The sequence below is a fragment of the Rhea pennata genome, chromosome 13, assembly GCF_028389875.1.
Source record: "Rhea pennata isolate bPtePen1 chromosome 13, bPtePen1.pri, whole genome shotgun sequence".
In the NCBI taxonomy this organism is placed as follows: Eukaryota; Metazoa; Chordata; class Aves; order Rheiformes; family Rheidae; genus Rhea; species Rhea pennata.
The window spans coordinates 10,314,653-10,336,875 of record NC_084675.1 but is presented as its reverse complement, the minus strand read 5'-3'; the positions used below and the strand labels follow the sequence as shown (position 1 = coordinate 10,336,875).

The 22,223-nt window shown below is 40.6% G+C and overlaps 1 long non-coding RNA gene across 1 annotated transcript; it reads left to right on the top strand.

Moving 5' to 3' along the window:
* The first annotated feature begins 11,533 nt into the window (after window positions 1–11,533).
* LOC134146124 (uncharacterized) lies at window positions 11,534–16,920 on the top strand. Its single transcript, XR_009959781.1, has 3 exons — window positions 11,534–12,265; window positions 15,409–15,532; window positions 16,693–16,920. It is a non-coding gene; the product is annotated as an uncharacterized LOC134146124 (long non-coding RNA).
* Window positions 16,921–22,223: the final 5,303 nt, after the last annotated feature.

Sequence of the window (22,223 nt, the reverse complement as noted above, 5' to 3'; positions counted from 1 at the left end):
GAGCAACAATCTGGACGGGTTCCTGTTGCTTAGGATCTACGATTTTGATTCATCTAATGATTTATCTAAAAGCCAATGAAGTCAGGATGGATCTTTCCAGACTTGGCCTACATACCAGCCAGTAACACAATTTAGGTTCAAAGACAGACTAGAATTTGCTTTCAAATACACTCATAGAATAGTCACAGCCTGATAGAAACTGTATCTCACATCTTAGTAATGCTCCTCCAGTCCTGTCGTAACAGGAAGGTCCTTTGGTCTATTTAGGCAGATTTAAGGACCTGGTCTACTGGATCCAAAAGGTGTTTTCCCACAAGGTGTCTCAGTCTGCATCCTGTTTGCCAGACTCCCCCCAAACCTCACTTGGGGGGCTGTCCCCAGGCTGCCAGGCACACCAGACTAACCAGAACCCCAGAGACATCCCTCCTAGACAGCTTCTGTTTCCCTATCTCAGGAGGAGTTGGGAAACCCAACCAGACTGGCCAAGGGCTCTCTGCCACTGTAAGCCCCCTTGCACCAGTCCTGTCATGCTTTATAATCAAATTGACAGGAGATGATTTGCTGCTGACTCCTCTTACTTCAGAAACTAAAGAATTCATAGTATCTATTCATAATACATAAAGTATAAAAGCAGATAATTTTCTCATGTGAATACTTTTCAAGAGAGTTTCCCTGCCTCAGAAGGACCCAACAAGTTGCAGCCTAATTATGAACCTGTCATGAGGACAGGAACACGTCTATTGCAGATTATGGAACAGCAGTAGTTTTGCCAGAACTGATAGAAGACATTATCAGTAACCTTTAGATTCAGTTGCATCTTTAATGGAGTCGGTCATGGCATTTTTTTTGGTCAGATTAGCACCTGCCATGTGTCATCTTTGTCGTGTCACGTAGGTAGAGGGAACACCAGGGACCGCACTGGGCATGAGTTGGCACAGCACTACAGAGCGAGGCAACGAGCCTGACTGGCAGTAACTCAGACCGACGGTGACAGAGGAAAAGATATTCCTACTTGAGAGTGAAAATACAAAGTTACAGGGAAAGAAAAGAGAAAGGAGAAACAGATGAGACAGTGGAGGTGTAATTCAGCAGTAAACTGATACTGTGCAATGTTTGTGTACATAACATTGTACAGGTCAAATTTTAATTACTTAAAAAAAACTGCTGTCAGCGTTGGAAACAACAGTCTTAAGACAACTGCCATGAGAAAGCAGTTTTTACTTTGCTTTCAACATGGTTGTTACACTAGAAGTTAGCTTCACTTTCACTTCCATGCAACGACATTAGCAGCAATCCTACAAGCCTTCCTGGAACGCCATGATTATGTTTGTGCACCAGAATGGTTCCTTGGAAATTTTTCAGACTATTCCTAACTCAATAAGCATACGCAGCAAAGTTTAAGGGTAGGTATACTACTGTTACATTAAAGTTTAAATACAGTGAGCATCCCAAATTCATATTTGGCAGTTATAAATCCCCAAAAGTCTTAAAGTTCACCAGACAAATCACTGGCTAATACTTCAAATTTAAACAGCTATTGCCATTCCAAAGCATTTAAAAGCTTTAATTATCCCTACATCGCACACACATATCCATTAGCAATGGGTATCTATAATGCCTGCACAACTAGAGTGGCGCATACGTGCACCAACACCAAGATTATAGCTTAGGAGATATCTGCATAGAGCCCTTGGGCAGACTACTGCATTAAGCATTTCAGACAATACTGCACAGTAACTTGACTACTGATTCAAGTATATTTCTATCCAGAAGACTAATGATTCAATGTATATTTTGTTGGGGACATGAGAACACACTCAGTGCTTTGAAGAGCAAATCCTCAGGCCTGGGGGAAGGGGAGGGAACATGCAGAATTTAGTGGCTTTATAAACAAAAAATCATTCAAACAAAAGAGGAAGTGCTCCAAGAGTATCAGTCAGTTATATGCATCTCTAACTATACACTTGAATGATGACTACTCAGATGGGGGGGGGAAAGTCATCTAACTGTAAACAGTTCAAAACGACCATTGGAAAGTCGATCAAAATATTTCAAAATGGTATTTTGCCATGGCAGTCAGGACAACATACATCAGAGCTATTCCCAGAAATAAAACTGTTTCCATTACTCTGACAAATATCCAAACAGCCAGTTGAGCATCATGCATTTAAACTGGAAATCAACTGGCATTAAATTACCATTTGCCTCTTGGAGGGGGAAGCAGATTATGCCAGGCAGTGTGAAAATACTGTAAGGAAAAGCAATTGGGCGAAATCATATTGTTTCTGACAAAAAAAAAAAAAAAAAAAAAAAAAAAGCTTCCCTCTCTTATGAGTACAGGGTTGATGTAAAGGCTACTTGCCAGTTGGCCATCTAAACAATCAACTGGCAAGCCAGTTTTTGGATGCTACTGTAAATATATTTAAGGCAGGCAATTAGTTTATTTCGGCAGCAAATAGGACATGTTTCCGAGGGAATTTTGAACAAAACGTTTGTTCCCTCATCTGTTGTGAATGGCCAGCAGACAGCTGGTGGCTCTCATGCATTTAATTTTAAAGAACTGGCTGCCAAGCCCCTCTGAAATTCTGAGCAATAAGGCCAGCACAATTTCCACACCTGAAGCGGAACTGGCATATTTAGACATCTGTATTGCAATCAAGAGAGCTGACTACACAGAACTTAACATCTTGGGGAACCCATAGCTAATTGCAGGGTATAGGCCCAACTTTGTCCAAAATAGTGAGGGCAAGTGATACATGCTGGTTTCAAGATCTAGAAGGGCATTTATTCAGTTAGAGATCTTGCCTGCCCCTCGGGTCCAGCATTCATTTCTCCTCAGTTCTTCAACACAACCTGGATCCCTAAGGGCTGCCCCTGGTGCTGAGCAGACTCTGCTCCCAGCTACCAGGCTCCTATTGCTCTTTCCCTTTCTGCTTAACCTCCGATCTGACTTAGACTGTTTGTCCCCTGGAAGGCTTGAAAAGTGAAAAAGAATTTGTTGTTCATTGTAACTAAATGTTGTGCCCGGGTAACTGACAGCTGCCCATTTTTCCAGTCCTGTCCTGCTGTGAAAGGTACCACCACCAAACCCTACTGACTATTCCCTCATCTCCTAGAATGCCTTTGCTGTGCTGAACATCTTCAAAACATACAGAAGATCTTGCAATTTTTCAGCTCACATTGCATACACAGAAGATTTAAAATACATTAACTGATAAAATCAAAGGTAGCCTAGTAGTATTAAGATGCTATGAACCGCACTGAAGGACAGAGGCCACACTGAAGCTTGCTCCTTAAGAGAGTAAAGCTCTTGTTACTCTATTTGGAAGATCCACAGAGTGACAGAAAATGATTATTTCATGTTCAATTACATTTTTGTATTTGTAAGATGTCTGTACCATACTTATACATTTTCCTTGAAAGCACACCTTGCTCACAATTGAAATATATATATATATATATATATATATATATACACACACACACACAATTACAAACACAGCAGCCTTCAAAACCTGGGATATATATATGCTGCATACAGAATTTATGGCATACATTTTCTGGAAGCCTTGCAACCTCTAAGCTCAAGTAGGAGAAAGAACAAAACTAGATTTTAGGCTTAAGTTTGAACCAAAACATAACTCCTAAAGTGCACTTCAATGAAGTATAAGCTGTTCTGGAAGTGTTTAGAATAAGCATTGCAAATATGGTCATTTTTGTTGCTTAATAAGTGGCGCAAAAGAATGATGTAGTTGCTTTGTATTTTTAGTTTGCCCACTTTTGCATGCAAAAGTGTTCATGCATCTCAATGGAACTAAACAAGACAGCCACTGAAATGCAAGTGGGTCTTTGGAAGGAAGGCAGCACAGATAAAACAGTGAAAAACTTGATTCTAGAGAGAAATTTTGAGAAATAAGACAGCATAACAAAGGATAAATAAAGGAGAACATACACTTGAAACAGTTGAAATTCACAGCAGTGAGCTGAGAACTAAGTAAGACCAGACTTCTATAAAAGCATTAGAATAATCAGAGTCTATAATGACACAGAATAAGATGGGGGATGAAGGAGTGGACTGGATCCAAAGCCAAGACACTCACACCCACTGGAAACCCACCCTGATCCCAAACACTGCTTAGAATGATTGGGTCAGGAGTTGTAAAGCAGCTGCAAAGACACTGCTGCTGCAGACCAGACTGATGTGTACAGGAGAAGAACAAAGAGCTGAATCAATTATCTTCCCTCTGAACAGCTTTCTTTCCTCAGCTGCTCTTTATGCTCTTACTTCATTAAGATGTCAGAAATAGGAATTAACATTCTACGAAAAAAAAGCTCAAACACATTTGCCAAAGCCTTTTTCTTACTGGAACATGAAGCAGAATGTTTCTAGAAAAAAAAATTAAGGTTATTCCAAAATACGCTCTGAAAAAGACCCACAGGATTGAGACCTACAGAAAAAGCGGGAATTGTTTTTATTACATTCACTTTTTAGGTTCATTTGTGGTTTTGCCACAAGCTCATTGTGAAAGATCCTTTAGCAGCATAGGGCCAGTGTCAACTCACTCATAAGGAAGGTGAAAAGAGCCAAGATGCCCCTCAGTACTCTGCCTTGCCCTTCCCAGCCTTTCTGCTCTAAAGATATTCTGCTTCAAATCTGCTCTGTTTACACATGGCAATCTAGGCTACAAGAAGGATCAGGAGCTTTTTGACTCTCTCTTTCACCTGGCTATCTAGTCTTACAGATGTCCTGAAGGAATATCCTACCTCCATGCCTACAGTCTAGCTCCGCAGCTGCAAATAAGCTGGTGAAGCAAATCCCAATAGTAACCGTACCACTTTTGATTAATGTAGTTAGGGATTTATTTAAGATGAGTCTAAGGGCAAATTCAGTTTTAAAAGAGAAGTTACATTATGAGATTGCTCTTCATATTGAATGTCCCTATCTGCCTCTCTTTCACTTTGTTGTCCTACTTCAAACTTAGAAGACTGTGCTGAACACTGTTCTGTAAATGCAGTTTGGCATTCAGCCAAAACATACTGTTCAGCACATGGACATGGTAAGAAGGAAGAATGACTGGGATGTACATCTGATGTAGTGATAGAGGATCCAGTTTGTAGGAATACTTGCTGTTAATCTTAAAGGCAATATCTGAAAGAGTCAGGCAGATCAAAAAACACCCAAAACAGAACTTCATTCTTTTCAGTGGAATTTGGCATCGTTTCAGAAGTAGCTGGTAGATATCAGATACACATACCTGTGCACTGATGCTGCAGGTCCAAACTGTGCACACAACCACAAAGGCAGTGGCTGGTGCTGACACTATGGGGCAGGACAGCTAGGGCGCATTCTACTGGACCAGGACTCAGAAAGCTTGAATTCTATTTCTCTAGCCCACTAGGAACCCAGAACACAGAGAAAGTAGTCATCATGGCAGAGATATGGACCCTAACTTACTGTGCAAACCTCTTCACGTTGCTTTCCACAAGCTTCAAAGCCTTCTACAGCAGCCAGGCAATACATTTAGAGGTTGTGTTCACTTATACTTGAAGTTAATTCAAGTAAGGTTGGACATGACCAAGCAGCAGACTGAATTATAACAGCAGGGCTTCATTTCAGTCTCAGTATCTTTCTCAGTGCATGCCATCTTTATTTTTCCTCTCAGCAATTTACATTTATTTTCTATGTTCACAGATTTACAGCTGAGATTAATAGGAAGATGGCCATATTAAACCTGAAAAGGATGGTGCTAAATACTTTATTGTTTTAAGCCGGTTGCATTGGCCTTTTAAGCTGCTGATAAATTTAGTCTCTATAAATACAAGTGTCATGATAAAGTCAGCCTAGTGCATTAAAAAAGTACTTCCTAGCCTGCTAGGGACAAAGATGATTAAAATCAGGTTAGAGAGATGAATAACAACAGTGTCATTTTAGCTAATGCACTAGACAAAAGCTTTCTGTCTTAAGAAACTCAGCATCAGCACCAGTGTGATTCACTTTGTAATTACTAATGACTAGCAGGAACTCTGAAACCAGATCTCTAATTCTATCCTTGTCAAAATAAAATTATGTCAGTTATCTGAAAGGCATATCAGGAATATTAGACCTTTACAGCAACGATTCATAGCTTTGCAGTACTTAAGAAAAGCACAGTGACTACACCCACAAAATGAAGCAGCTTTGCTTCTGATTTTCTTCAATTTTTTGCATTTACTCCAGTAAATCACACTCCTTTCTGGGGACCGATTAGGTAGAACCCACACATATAAACTCAAAGGAAACAAGCAGAAGGAGCAGCAAGAGAAGCATTACTATTTTTTTCTTTTCTTTCTTTCTTTTTTTATTATGTATTCACTTGTGACTTCTGTCACACCTACCGTAGACATCTCCAGCCTGCAAACACCACCAGCCACCTGGAAAAGCACTCCTGCCTCCTCTTCCTCCTCTACCCTTCAGCACCTGAAGAGGGGCCAGACTACTTAGCGCCCTTCCATATATCAGTGAAGTCCCAGTTCAGTCACACCAAGTCCCTACCATTCTGTTATTCACAGTCAGTTCTCTAAGGAGCCTCCATGCATAACCATTTCTATGATTTTATCATACTGCCTTTTTTGTTTGTTTGTTTGTTTTAATGTCGAGCATGATTGTTCTCACATGACATTGCACCTTGCCTCTCATTGCATGAAAAATAAATCTCAAAACTCCCTACCATCTCAGTTTTAAATATGGGAGAAATGAGGATGGTGATAGAGTGAACTAAATGATGGCAGCCAAAATACAAATACACTAAAGGAAAGAATCCCGCTTCAATCTCAGATTAATGCTTAGTCTCTTTTCCTGTTAGATAATCTCATGTCCGTTGCTGGGTTTTTTATCCTTTCAAAGGCTTTCCCCTTCAGAAGTATTTCCTCATCTGCTTTCTCTGTGTTATCCCTTCTGCAGGGCTGGGAAGCGCTTATCTTGCTTTCGGTGATGCATGTGAATATATACCTTTCAGAAACTGATGCGACACAGGAGCGATACTTGAGAGCAAACCAGTCAATCCTCATACACAGTCAAAAACCAAGAGAGTTTTAATGGGGGCACAAAGCTGGCTCTGAGCTGAGAACAAAGTAGTGCTTCCCAACATGTGTGTGTTTGATAATACTGTATATGTAAGGGATCTTAAAAACACCCCACACACCCTTCACTCACAGAGGTTTCAAATAGCTGAAACCCAGCACCAACCCTCACCAACAAGTGTATTAACCAGCAACACAGTAAACACACTACTTTCTCAAAAGTGTTGATCAAAAGCCTCTGAGAACTGAGGATCCTTAGCTGGATGTTTTTCTGGCCAGAGAAAATATTCAGTCTAGAAGGTCAGATTATTCCAGTCCTCCGCCTATTATTTTTTATACAGATTCCACTTAAAAACTGATTAAACTCATTTTTTCCAGATCTCCTGCTGCTGGAACTTCTTCTAGTTTGGGGCTGCCAAATCAGTGGAATAGACTCCCCATTTAAAATTGAATTATGCTCTCCAAGTTAGTAAGACCAAAACATTGGAAGTTTCAATTTGTCAGGTACAGTGGTTCATCATATACAGTGGTTCAAATCATAATAAATGCTTCACTTTATATTACTTTAGCTCTGTCCTCTCTCCCCCCTAGCCTTCTCATTAAAACTTTTCCTTAAATATTACTTAAATATAGCATCTAAAATAATAAAAATATTTTAAAACTGATATTGCATCTTCTTCCACTGCTATCCTAGCTGTTTCGGCAACACAAATACTATATATATATATATATATATATATATATATATATATGTTTTTATATATATATATGTATTATATATATATATTTATATATTTTATATATATATATATAAATGAATTTGATTCACCACTTCTTATTTTATCTTTGATATCCTATGCTTTGATAGCATCACCAGCACCTTTCCAAGATATTCCAATTGGATAAAATAGACTCAAAGATCACAACCACTACAAAACAGGTGAGGTCACACACAAGAAAAATAATCCATAGGAAAAGTTTTCTCAACTCCTATGGCCTTTAAATACGTGTATAGTGTGAAGCCACGTAAGACAACCTGGATTCTCCAGTTTTTACACTGTACAAGCTTTTCTTTCAGACAACATTATAAACCAAGCAGAACTACTATTATATCTGCCTTGTTATTACAGATGGAACTGCTTCCTTTAGGCCAGGCCTAACTGCTTTCTGAGAGAGCAATTACTGAATTGCTAAATACCTTAAGGGAACTTAGTACTTGTTTACTTTTCTCACTCTCACCCTTCCTCCTGGAAGGAGAGCCTTTCCTCAGCCATGCTGACTCTAAGCAGCATTAGTTTCCCACGACCTGAGGGGAGTTGTATGCATTTCAGAAGGAAGGAGGGAAAGGTATCCTCCCTCAGCATGTACGCATGCTAGGAATGGTTAGAAGTTTTCAAGACCAATTAGTAAGACATAAATTGAAATCATACTGCTAATTAAACATTTGTAGGCCTTGCATAATTTAGACTCAATTTGACTAGTTAATGTTGTAGCAGGTTATACTGTAAATGATCAGGTGCTGCTTACAATATGAAGGGCTCACTCCTCCCCACACTTGCCAGACTATACTGGACTCCACTATAATCAGTCAAACCTCAAACAGAACTGCAATAACTCACAGCAGCTAGAAGCCTGGTTCTTCGCCTTGGCAGTGGCTGCAGGAAGGAAGTCTCACTCTGCATGCATCCTTCTCCCCTGCACCCTTTCCCGTTGCTAGTTTTTAGATAAACAAATCAGGCTTCTCGAAGAGAAAAGACTAGAGCTTCTGCTAAACCAGAGGCCCATAAAAACACCTCAGGTTTCATCCAGGGTATTTAGCAAATGAACTAGATAGGTGAAGGCAGCATTGACTCTTCAAGATTGGGGGGGAGGGGGCTATAGGACAGCACGGTGAGGAACAGCACAGCTGTATTACGGGAACTCTGGAAACAGCAACAGGGGAACTAACAGCAAATCACTATCATTTAGCGCCTAAGGCCGCACTGTAATCTGGTGAGAAGGCAAAATACTAGCCTAGCTTCTCCACAGCTTTGTACTTAGTCTAGTTACTTATCACTGATCAAACACTACCACCGTAAGCCGAGCGGCACGCCAGGCTCGGCCCTCAGCCCCAGCTCAGAGAGCTCTGCAGAGACGGCAGCGATCGGGCGCAGAGGCCCTCGCAGGCACCGAGGAGTCACTCTGACGAGTCACTCTGACGGCACCTCCGGTTATCTACTGTTAAGATCAAACCAATTCACCACTTTCAGAAGCTGAGACTTGTGAAGTATTGATCACTTCTACTGCTTACTGTACATTTAAATAATTTATCCTGTAGTCAGGGCTCAGAGTGGAGGGCAGGGCCACTTGATACTTCATCTCCACAGCTATAGATTTTGCCATTTTTATATTTGCCTTATGTTACACTGGACTAAGATTGTATTTTTGATTTATAGCAGTAGACAAGCAATTTATTCTGCTGTTTACTTTTACAGTTGTTTAGGTGGGAGTAATATATAGTAGGAGATACTAAGCCACTAATATCTTTTATTAAGTGGTATACGTTTTTTTTATTTAAAGACAACGAACATTTGGTAATTTGAACAGAAAGGAAACCTTGCAAACTGCAGACAACAGCAGCATCACCATCACCTACTAAAGGTGATTAATTATAGTACTGTATGTCCACGAAAGTCCAGAGACTACTGAGTTGCCTCAGGGCAACTGTCCTGTCTCTCCGTATTGAATTAGTCCTGTTAAAGACAGAGTGAATAGTTACCTAAGCACACAAAGTCAGACTAAAAGGAACCTTGGCAAAAAGTTTAAAACCAAGAACTGTGCTTAATCTGACATTAGAGGATTTTTGTGATGTGGCAGGTTTCCCTGCTTCCCATCACATGGGGGAAGGAGCAATTGTTTGTCTTTGCTTCTCTTTCCATATTAGCAGCAGAAAAGCCCAAGCAAGAACACAATTTAAAGCCTTGCCCCGAAGAAGCTGACCCTGCAGCAACAGCAGGTTAAGTAAAATTTCTGGAGATTGCAACCCAGCTTGGACAACGGCAAAGAAGTGCCACAGGCCTGCAAGCCAGGCCAGCGTGGTTGGTTTATGCTCATGGATAAGGAAGAACAAGGTGCTTGTAGTTCCCTTAACTAAACTGCTTACGCAGCTCCAAAGGACAGATCAGTGAGTCCAGAACAGTGTATTGGATCTGCTGCAAACAAAACCTAGCAAGGATCTTTATCTACAGGAAAATATATACATATATATATATATATATACACACACACACACACATATATATATATATATAAAATCTCTTTGGTATTTGCTCAACCTTTTCCCCTTCTAGTCCATGCAACATTGTCCCTAGCCTGCTATCAGATTTTCCTTTCTAAATTTGCACAAAGCTTTCCACAACAGACTTCTCCAAGACTTGAAAAGGGAGGTAACTGGAAACTTCAAGAATTCCACTTACAATATTCCCAATGCCTTCCCCACTAGACAATCTTACAGCTATTAGTGTTGAGCTGCAGTACTAGACCTCATTTCAAACAGAAATACTCTATCAGAAGTCCTTATGCATAATCATAATATACAGTCCACATTTCAGAACTGCTTTTGAAAAGATATTTTAAGAGAAGTCACAGAAGCATTAAGTGACTAGCAGAAAGAGAGAATGATGAAAATATCCTTTGTTTTTTAAAAAGAAAAGTACTCACTGATGCAGGTGGAAGAGGTATAACAAGCAGAAAACTATCACAGCTGGGATACATGGTATACCACTATAGGAGAGAAGAGACAGATCAATGCTTAGGAATATTCTGTCCAAGGGCCCAAAAAGTCTTTTATGTGAACAATAGTTTGCCTCATATACTCAAAAGTAATTCCTGCCTGTCTCACAGTTTAGACAGATGGAGGGGAAAACCACCTTTGATCAAGTCCTTTTAAAAAAAACAACAGAACAAAACACCTTTTGATATATGTATGTGAATGTGCTTTCAAATGATGCACAGGAAAAGCCTGACGAGCCCATAAGGCTGTGCACGCACAGAGCAACAAGACCTTATGAAACGTTCCCGTGGGTCGTGTTCCCACGCTCCCTGAACCAGCAGGGTCTGCTCAGTAGTCGCTGGGGGCAGAGGGGATCGCTTAACCTCACCGAGGAGGGAACGCGTAGCCCCGCAGCACGAAGCTGAAGGGCCCGTCACCAGCCAGGTGCACCCGCTGCACTGCCCGGCCTTGCGGGTAGGGACGGCAATTCCTTAGCACAGCAGACAGCACAGCTACTCAGCTCGCAAAGACGTTACACACTGGATCTGGCATTCAGAGAAGCAAATCCAAGCTAGGCGTAGCTGTATCATGAAAAGCGGCACTGCTCACGTGCACTAAGCACGCGCTGTAAACTCAGGGATTACTGCAATCGCCATCTACTCCCTTCGGCAGAAGCCACGACTGCTCCTGTGACGCTCGGCGGGACGGAGCGGCGGCCCTGCGCGGTCTGAGGGAGGCCAGAGCAGTCTCTGACGGCACGGTGCTCTGCAGTGACGTGACACCTACCGCCTCCTCCTCCGCGTGCGCCAGTGCCGGCACGCCCGGCCGCGGCGGGGCCTTACGCCCTTCTCCTCCGCTCCAGTAGCGCCCAGGTGGCTTACGGAGACAGACGGCAGGCCGTACCGCGGCAGATGTTCCCTTCCACCTGCAGCGCTGCTTTCCGAGGCCACCGCTTGCAACGCTGCTCGCCGGCGCGCAGGCTGGTAGAGGCACCCTCTTCAGCAGGGGACCCGCGCCCGCCGGCGGCCCAGCTTTTGGGCGCCGCCTCGAGAGAGGGCGGCAGGTTTCACGCAGAAGCCGTCGCTCCCTTCCTGCCGCGGAGCCGCCGCACCGCGCCGGCAGGGAGGGCTCCGCTCCTCTGACCGCGTTCACGCGGCGCATGGGAGCAAGTCCGCACGCGCGCCCCTCCAAACCACTCCGGAGGGGCCACCGCGCATCCCCGGACCGGGGCAGACGGACTGGCCACCCGGGGCGAAGGCCACGCCGGCTCCAGAGAGGAGACCGTGCCCCATCTTCCAAGAAGAGAGCTTTACTTAACCTCAGGAGAAGTCAGTCAACTAGCAACTCTTAAAAACACTTGCAGCCTCCCCCAGCTCCTCGCAGCAAAGCCTGCTCAGCTGAAGCACATCTGCCCCCACCCGCCTTCCCTTCGAGGCTGCTCCGGCCCTGGGGCGGGTAAGTGGCTGCACCTGCCCCTCGCCGCGGTGGGCGCCGGGCCGGGCCGGGCCGGCCGCGCTGCCTCCCCCCTCGCCCCCGCAGACCTGCTGCTCCACCTGGAAGCTGTGGGCACCCTGGGGCTTTAAAACGGGGGCTGGCTTCACTCTCAGGCAATTTTAACCCTCCCTTAGTTCCTCCTAACAGCCTAATGCGCTGTGCTGGCTGCAGCGGCCCTCGGGCACCGCCAAAAACGTCCCCTGTCCTTTCAGCCTTTTCTGTATTTCTTTGCAGAGTATGTTTGTGTATTTAAATACAAACAGAAACACTGCACTTCACCAGAGAGAGAAATCATTAGAGGGGTATAAGAAAAAAAAAAAAGGTTGCTTGCATCTTTACAAGTTTCTTGGCTATAGCTCAACTTTATGTGCTGAAATTTATTTCAGTATTAATTTCCATTTAGTATCTACAGTTGGGATGCTTTTACTCAAGAAGATCAAATCATTAACCGTGCTTTTAACAAGGAAATGCATCTCTCCGCGTGGCCCCCGTATTTTGCCTGGCTCCCCGAGTCCCGATCCGCAAAGATCGATGCTCGCGGCCGAGCCGGACCGAGGCCAGCAGCGCGTCCCCGTTGCCCGCTGCTTCGTGAACCCGCCGGGGAGCTCCAGCAGGGATTTGGGCCCAAACTTACCCGTTTTCCCTCTGAGAATGTCTTCTATACAGAGCCCCCGCAGCTCACTAGAGAAGTTTTTATTTTCAGTTCCAGTAAACAGAATGGTTTCTGATGTTTTGTGGGAAGGTTTATGGAAGAATGTCATAATTTTGTAAACCCTGATGACAATTCAGTGTCTAGATTGATGTCAGTGTTAATTACTGCTATATTAACAATATGGCCTTGACATAATACTGCTGAAATGCTTAGCTTAAATCTGAGAATAGTATTTTAACATCAGATAGAATAAAGATATGAAAACCCATTTTCCATCAAGTGGTAAACAGCAAAAAACCCTAGAACAGAGAGCTGATTTTACCCTGGAGTAAATCCATGGTAGTCAGTGGAACACCACATGAAATCAAGCTCTCAGTTCTCTCTGACTGCACAGATACCATCCCTGATTCGTCTGGTATGGAACTGAAAATAATTATCATCTGTACTTTTGAATAAAAATGAGATTTCCAGCTCACTGCATGCTTGCCCACTAGGAAAAGGAAAGCCAAGGAAAGAATCAGTTCTTGTGAGTGTTTGGCTCAGCAGAAATAAATACATTGCTTGCTGCCCAAACAGTTCCTGGTGTGGTTCCTGCGTACCTCATATATGTAACGAAGAGCCATCAGAAATTTTTAAAGAAAGGCTGTATTTTTGTTCTGTTTCTATGGAAAAAAAAAATGAAATTAACACAGCTGATGGGTTAAGAATTCAAGAAGCTAAAAATATTGTCCTGTCATGATGTGTTAGTTTTGACATTTAGAAATCACAACTGTAAAATTTGTATTTATGTGCAAATAGAACAAATTGATTCAGAGCTTCCTTTTCTCCAAGACAAGCTAATTTATATTTTAATTTGCTGAAGGTAATTGATTACCATGGAGTAAATGCATTGTACTGAAAACTCTATTAAATCACTGACTTAATGGGAGCAGAATGCTTTTTTTTCTCTTTTTTGGATAAAGTTTTACATTCCTAAGCATTTTAAAACTAATGTATCAGACTCTCAAATATTTTATGGCCTATATTAAGCACTGTTTGGGGTTCATGTCCCTTTAGACTCCAACACAGTACATTATACTATACAAAGCAATTTGCCCAGAGTAATGAGTTCTGTAGCAGCTTCATGAAGACCAGTATTGAATTGCTGCTGCTGCAAGAAAGTATTTGATCTGATGTAAAGTATAGTGGGGAAGGGGCTAGGAGACTGTTGCTCCTACTATTTGTCCTGCAACTAGCACAGGCATAAATATGCTCTAGCTAATAGCTGTTGGTAGATGCATGGCCTATAGAAACCAATCCAAATCTACAGACCAGATTTTTTAAATATTCGATATGGCTATAAAGTGTAATCTAGTTGATAATTAGACTAAAAAAAAAACAAGGAAAATTGATGATGAGTAAGTGAAATAGAAAAGCTATGCATTTCCAGTGACCGATACCCTAAAACTGAAGATCAGAGCTAGCTGAATAAAAAACAGAAAATGAATTCAAATAATATCCATGTTTTATTAATCCCATGTCTCAATGTTCCTGTAGTGTTTGTGTATACTGATCACATTTACCAAGGTAATTTTCATTTTATGACCAGTGTAATTTTTCCTTATGAGTATCCGTCTAGCTTTTTAGCTGCATAGATTTAAATATGATTTGCAAAAGATATATGTAGTTTAAAAGGTTCAGATTTTACTGAGCATAGAGATTCTTTTAGAATCCAGGCACAACATTTTTCTAGTAGATGACCTATTCTCTTGAGAAATAATTACCGCTCAGAAATGGGAAAAAAGTTCCCCAATTCTTTAAATGTAAATCTGTAGCATATTCTATTAAGCCTTTTGAAGGAGTCCTCCTATGTACAGAATGAATTAAAAACATCTGAGTATAATATTACTGACAGAGGCATTACCTGGTAATTCAAGCTGCACAAGAGGAAGTACATAAGATCACTTTGAAAATCCAAGGAGATGAGACTGAAACTCCCAAAACCTCAACCTGCAACATGCTTTTTCCCCTGCTATCACTGAGAAGTGATGCAGAAGCAGTTATTCTTCCCATGTCCTCTGCAAAAACTGACAAGAAGCCACAGACAGGAGGAAGAAGCTTATTTCTGCTCCCTTAATTTCCTATGTGGTTGTGGAAAGAGTTCCAAATTTCTAACTTTTTACAAGGCACTGAGGTGCTGCATGCATGTTTAGAAACAGTGTTGATTTTACTTTGTAAGCACAATGCAGAAAACAATTTGGGGAAAGAAAAGGGGAGGGAATCAGTAAATAAAAAGACAACCCAATCATAAGCCCTCACTGCAGGTTCCCTGCTGCCTGTTAAGAAGTTTAGCTAGCAATTCTGTTGTTGGCAGAGAATGTTTTTACTTATGTGCAGATGCATGTTTATGTTATGCATAAACAGTTCCTCCTTTTTTTCCCCAAACCCTGCACCTGCTTCTAACATCATCCAGGAGCCTTGTACCCTGATGGCAGTGCCAAAGGGCCAAGCAACAGCTCTTACAGCCAAACTCTAATGGAAAGAGCAGCAACCTTCCACAGGAGGAGAAGTGAGGATCTAAAGACAGCAATATAAAGGTCTGTAGTCAACATCAACAAAAACAATATTAAGTTATTTTACAGTACTAGCGTACAGCCAGCTACAGAATGATTTAGATAAGAACTGCGTCCTGCTTTTGGTCTAACTGCATAGCTATAGGCCACTCTTTTTCTCACCCTGCTTATGGTCTAAAATGATTCGAATCATATTTCTGAGACCCAGTGCCTTACCATGTCTCCTACCTTGTCCTCTTTTTTTAATCTGAAATATGACAGCCCTAGATTTTCTGACTAGCTGCACTCTGATATGTATCTGGAACAATCTGGCATTATTTGAAGCAGGGGACTATAAGGCAAATGACAATAAGACCAGGTTTCCAGCCAACTTTGAGGATACGTGCCTGTCCAGTTCACATTTATTCACATTCTATTTATTTCACATCTGCTAAAACTTTCACTTTAAATTATTCATTTTAAAAAATCAAACTCTTACAGAGCAGATGGTAAAATTTTCACTGCAAATTATGTGGGATGCTCCTATTATTTTTTAACAGAAGTCAGAAGCCTAATTTCCTGTACACCTTTCTGATGATATAACCCATATTGTCCAAACAGAAAATTATTAAGAAAAAAAAATTGAAAATCACTGGTAGCTGCAGGTATAATACAAGCTGTAAAGCAGACAGACTATGAAACACTTGCAATAAAGAAAGGATAATATATGGACCAATTATTTGGATTTCAAAGATTTACAATTAAAATCCTGGAAAGTGCTATGCTTGTTGATAGCAAAATGTAAGTTTCTTAATCCTTACAAATTTTCCAATTAATCTCCATCTTCTCAGGCTCCTCATACAAAAATCATGTGCTATCAGATTACAAATCTGATTTTCACTTTTGCTCTAATTGAAAACTGGGGTCAAAATCATAGTTCACTCTCTCATTTTATCTTTCAGAAGTATATCTAGTTCCTTCAGTGGAGCTCAGAGCACCATCTGGGAGTGATTGTGGACATTTTTACCTGTCCTAGGATCAGCAAAAGGGATAATGGGATTGCAGAGACTATAAAAAACAAATGCAAATTCAGGAAAGATTTGTTGCTAACAAATTCTCCATGAGGAGCTCAGCAGTGTTGGGTGGTACTCCTTGCCTGTGTGAATAATGTTTCCTAATGCTGGAAACTTCTCCTCCTTTGCCAGAGCTATCACAGAAGAGTCCATCAAATGTCAATCAGTCAAACAAAGAAGTGAACAACATGACAACTGTAAAACATCCTGCAGTTCAGCTTGTTTGTTACAAAACAAGGGCATCCGATAACCTAACAGAACCATTACACCTTGGGAGGCTGCTCCAAAGAGACAGAAGAACAGAAGTAATGCTTTTCATGCTGCACTGTCAAATTAAACTTTTTAAATGTTCTAACTTTATTCTGGCTCTACTTGTATATGGCTGCCTGTAATCTGCTCAAAAACATTGCAGTTTCTATGGCTATAGTGACATATTGACTCTAAAGTAATATATTCTAAATAATGCTTTGGGGTAGAGATTTTGTAGTATGTGTCACCAGTTAACCTTCTCAAAAACTAGTTTTAAAATGTCTCATTACACTCCACCATTAATCTTTCTCTCTCCAAATTCTGATTATTCTGAGAAAATTGTGAAACTGGTAAGTCTCTTCCATTTTAAAAAAGAATTATTTCTTTGCACTCTGTTCCACCCCTCCAAATTGCATTTTCCCCTAATTTAGCATTAACAGCATCAAATTGTAAACGTAAACCATGATAGGCTGAGAATAAGCCTCCTTTTCACTGACTAGGGAGAGGGAAGTTGTCTCTCCAGGTATCACATCTGGAGAGACAGCCATGGCATGTTTTCCTTCCCAGGTGAATGGAACCATAGACCCTTTGAGGAATATTTTCATCCAAAGTATGACAAATAAGTATCTATAAGATACTTTTTTTATTTAAAAAAATAGATTCTATTTTATTTTTCAAACACAAGGACATTCTATATTATTATTATTTTAAACACTCCATGTTTTTTCAGCCAATCTCATTTTAAGACCTAACTCTGGTGAATTTAGCTCTCTATAGCATTTAAACAGGAATAAAAACAGGGCAGAATTCAGTTTATCAGGTCACCCTGATAAATGAAAAAAAAATAGGGCTTTCAGAGGCTCAAAAGTCATTAAACTAGGAAATATACTTTGTATACATGCATGGAACAATCTGGTCTACAGAGGGTTTTGCTAAAATTCAGAAACAGATTCTTTCAAAGTTGAAAGCCAATTGTTTTCTAAATTAAAAGACAAACCTAGCAAACCTCTGTTCCAATGCCAAATTTCTGCTCTTCAGTCACCAGCATTTGTCCTGTATTAACATCTGTCTTGATGGTAGGGTTCCTAGATCCATCTAGATCCCAAGCAGGATTTCATGCACTGAACTACTAAGTGCCCCATCATTGCTGAATTTAAATAGTTACTTGTTATCCCCTGTCATGTATTTCAGACCTGGTAAAGTACTAGAATACCAAGCACTACAAGAAAAAATGGCCAAGATGTGCTGCTCCAAAACCACTATTTGCTCTTTATCTGCTTAGTGCACTAATTCCCTTGCATCCTGACTAGTTATTTACTTGCATAGTTTTCCCCAGCAAGGCAGTTACAAGTGGGTCAAATTAATGAAATGAGGATATATGGCAATGAGGCCTCTATGAAAGGAAGAGGGAGAAATTCATTGTGGATATTAAATGTGTGAGAGAAGAAAGCCAGTCAGATCCATTATTTTTATATACATCTGCTGCATACTGCTGCTGGTCATTTTGACTGCATAAGTGTTCTTTGATATAAGCATGCCTCTAAAGATAGCACTGGGAATCTTCCACTGTACTACTGAAGTGTACTATCATGAGCATGAGGCAGGAAGTAGCTCTTATTTGGGGGGCAGGGGGAGAATAAATTCACGGTTTTAGTGCAGGAATTCTCCTCTAGAGGCATAACATTGTGCTTAAAATAGTAAGAATTTCTCCCTGGGGTATCCCTTATCAAGAAAGAGCTATAGTCTAAAATCATCATGCTAGAAACACTACTGTAAAGAAAGTTACAGTACAGTGATGAAAGACTGAAATTCATTTCTGTAACCTAAGAAAAATTCTACCATCGCTCAAAGTTGATGCCATTGTAATTCTAGAAACATTTATGCCCTAAAGACAGGTCCTAATATAACAATAAATACTAGTCATGCAATGGTGGAAATCTGAACATGACAGTAGAAATATAATGGTCTCATGAGGATGACTGCCTCCACTTAGGACTAAACAAGACCTGCACATTTTCACTATGATCACTATGATGCTCATCATCAATATCTGTTTCACAATGTGCTTAATAATTGGGGCATTTCAACCCTTAACACTTTATTCTGCAGTGAAATGTGGACTTTGAGACAGTTTAGTGAGCTACGTTATCCCTTCTTTGTGGCAACATTAGAAAACCATTCATGCTGAAGGACAATATGAAAAGCTAACTTGCTACTAGTTACACTTGAGACTCACCTACTAGGAGAAGGCGGCTCCCATCTAGCAATGATGAATAAACAAGTCGTGATGATTTACACTCAAGTCAGCTGTGGAAGCTACCTTGATATCAGAATTAATGGCATCATTCCTTTCCTAAATTGAGATAGTGATTGTAGAAAGATTTGAGCATAAGCAAGAACTTCATCATTTTACCACACATCACATCAAAAAGTTGCTCTCTTTTATTGACCTTCAATAGGTTCACAGAATTGAAGAGAATATCAAAGGATAAGTTAATTTTTTAACAGACTCTAATTAAGTGACTCTATATCACGTTCTAAACAGGGGTAATAGATAAGAACTAATTTGGAAAATTGCATACAGTTCTGATTACCCTTGTTTACCTGAATGTACATGAAATGGAGAAAGGAAGACGGGTTACTGTTTGAAGTATTTGTCATCTGAAAAGAGGATAAGGTTGACTTTGTTTAGTCTATATAAATAGAAAATCAGTGTGGAGTGGGCATGAAGATGGTTTAATTATCTAGCGTAAGTGTTGAGAGACAAATGACAGAAGTGTAGTTGAGACATAAGATCTGGAAGTAGGGTGAGTGCACTGGTATTTTTAGAGGTGTTAAAATTCTTCAGTGTCTGGTGTGTCTAACCAGAGAGATGCAAGCCAATGATGGTGCTCATGAACCCTCCTGGTTTTGTTTTTTGATTTTGTTTTTTTTTTTTATGTGCCACCTTCAAATTTACAGATACGGCGTTTTAAGTTAATTATAGGGCATAGAGAAATGCTTTATGTAGAACCCTTAAACTGAATATCTATGATGTCATTGCACTGCTCAGTAGGGATTTAACTCAGCATTCAAAATCTTCTCAGCATTCCTTTCTAGTCTTCTGTTCAAAAGTTTAATTCTAATATATTTTCTATCTTTCTGATGTGTGTATTAAACAACAGACATCCACAGAATCACAGATTAGCTGAGATTGGAAGGGACCTCTGGAGATCCTCTAGTTCAACCTCCTGCTCAAAGCAGGGTCAACTGGTGCAGTTTGCTCAAGACCATGTCCGGTCAAGTTTTGGATATCTCCAAGCATGGAGACGCTGCAACATCTCTGGTAACCTATTCTAGTCTGACCACTCTCCCAGCAAAAAAGTTCTTTCTTACATTTAAATGGAAGGTTTTTGTATATCAGTTTGTGCCTATTGACTCTTGTCCTTTCATTGGGACCGCTGAGAAAAGTCTGGCTTCATTTTCTATACTCCTTCATATCACATACTTACACATATTGATAAGTTCCCCCTGAGCCTTCTCTTATCCAGGCCAAACAATACCGGCTCTATCAGCCTCTTCTTGTATGACAGATGCTCCAAGCCCTTTCTAAGTGTGCACCTGTCCCATCATTTAGGTCGTTAAGGAAGATGTTATACAGTATCGACCCCTGGGATACACAGCTAGTGACTGGCCTGCAGCTGGACTTTGTGCCACTGGTCCTCACTGATCAGTTCACCTCACTATCCACATCCAAATAGACATCCACATGCTAACGTTTGAAGAATTATGATTATTATTTGATAAGGATAAATTAGAATTAAAAAAAATAGATGTATGGTTGGATGGATGGATGTAATGATGGATGTATGCTTGCTCATCTACATATTTGCAATTGTCTCTCCAAGGACAATAATTGCACTATAGCTGTCTAAGACTTCATCAATATATATGCAGTTACTGAACAGCATCAACATGGTCCCAAAGAAATTAGAAAATCTTGATATATATGAAATGTGGACCTGCACTACCAATCACTACTTTGATTCCTCCTCCAGTCCATTGCCGAATATCCATTATCCATGTCTAATTCATGCAGAACAGACATAGCGTCAAGCCATTGACTGAGATGGCAGAAACACTTCTCAGACGTACCATCTTGGCCCATCCTCATGTGGCCAACACAGGTTCATAGGCAGCTACACTTCTGTTTTGACCAGGTCAGTATGCAGCTACACTTCTGTTTTGACCTTAGTATGTATTCGACCTCAGTAAAACTCCAGTGTACATAGTGTTTATACATTTTGTTTTGTTGTCCATTGTGTTTAATGGGACAATTCGAAGTACCTCCAGGGTGTTTAATCCTTTGGAATTCATTTCACATCCACTTTATTACAAATGAAATGTGAAACTTAAGCATTGGTCTTGCTTTCCCTGTTCATAATATAGGGGTTATAATGATCTCCATAAAGTGGGAAAGTATTTAAATGTTTTGCCTTTAATGTATAGCCACATAGCTATGGTCTACAATGCAGATCCTTCAGGGGACTAAAATATGGGGAAAACAAAAAGACAACTGCAAAATAATACAGCTGTTGTGTAGTGAAGCGTAATGTATAAAATCTTATGTACTTAAAAATACAAGTTATTTTCGTGTCTCGGAAAAAAAAATAAAAATAAGAAGAAAGAACTGCCTCTTCAGTTTCAGAGAAACCAGCAGTTCTTACCAGAAGAATAAATCAGACAGTAGGAGACAAAAACTATTACAGATTCGCTGCGTGAAAAAGTGACCTCACTGAAATTGGCTTTAGCATTGTGGATGAATGCCCAATGGCTCGAAACAGATCTAGTTTAGTCAACCTTATCTTCTTCAGCAGGAGGTGTTATGAAACATATTAGTTATAAGGTCAGAATTGCAAGGTCAAAAGCATGCGTTGTCATGTCCTGTGCATTGTATTTTTAAATGCAAATGAAATAAGGAAGAAATATGGCAATATGTCACTTATTGAGCAGCCAGGGAGTTTTATAAGAGAAGGTGGAGAACAAAGGAAGGAAAAGTAAAATGATACTGATTCAATTAATAACTGAAATCAAGAGAGCATGGATTCATGCCCCTAAAGGCCTCACCCAGCATTTTAGCTCCCAAAACTGTGTTTTAGCCTGATCTACCCCTTAGAGCCTTTGCAAACAGCAGAAGTCATCGCAGATGTATTCAATACAGTAAAATCACCCATACTGCTTCAGTTCCTCTCAAGTGTTATCATTATCTGGTGGACTGGCACTGTAAATCAGCCACGGCCAAATTAGCTAAAGACTAATGGACCAGTTGCCAAGATACTACTGTGTGTCTTGAAATGCCGAAACCTGCAGAGGAAACTCTTGTCCTATTTGCTGGTAGCATCTGCATCTTTACACTAAAAGTAGTACAACACAAT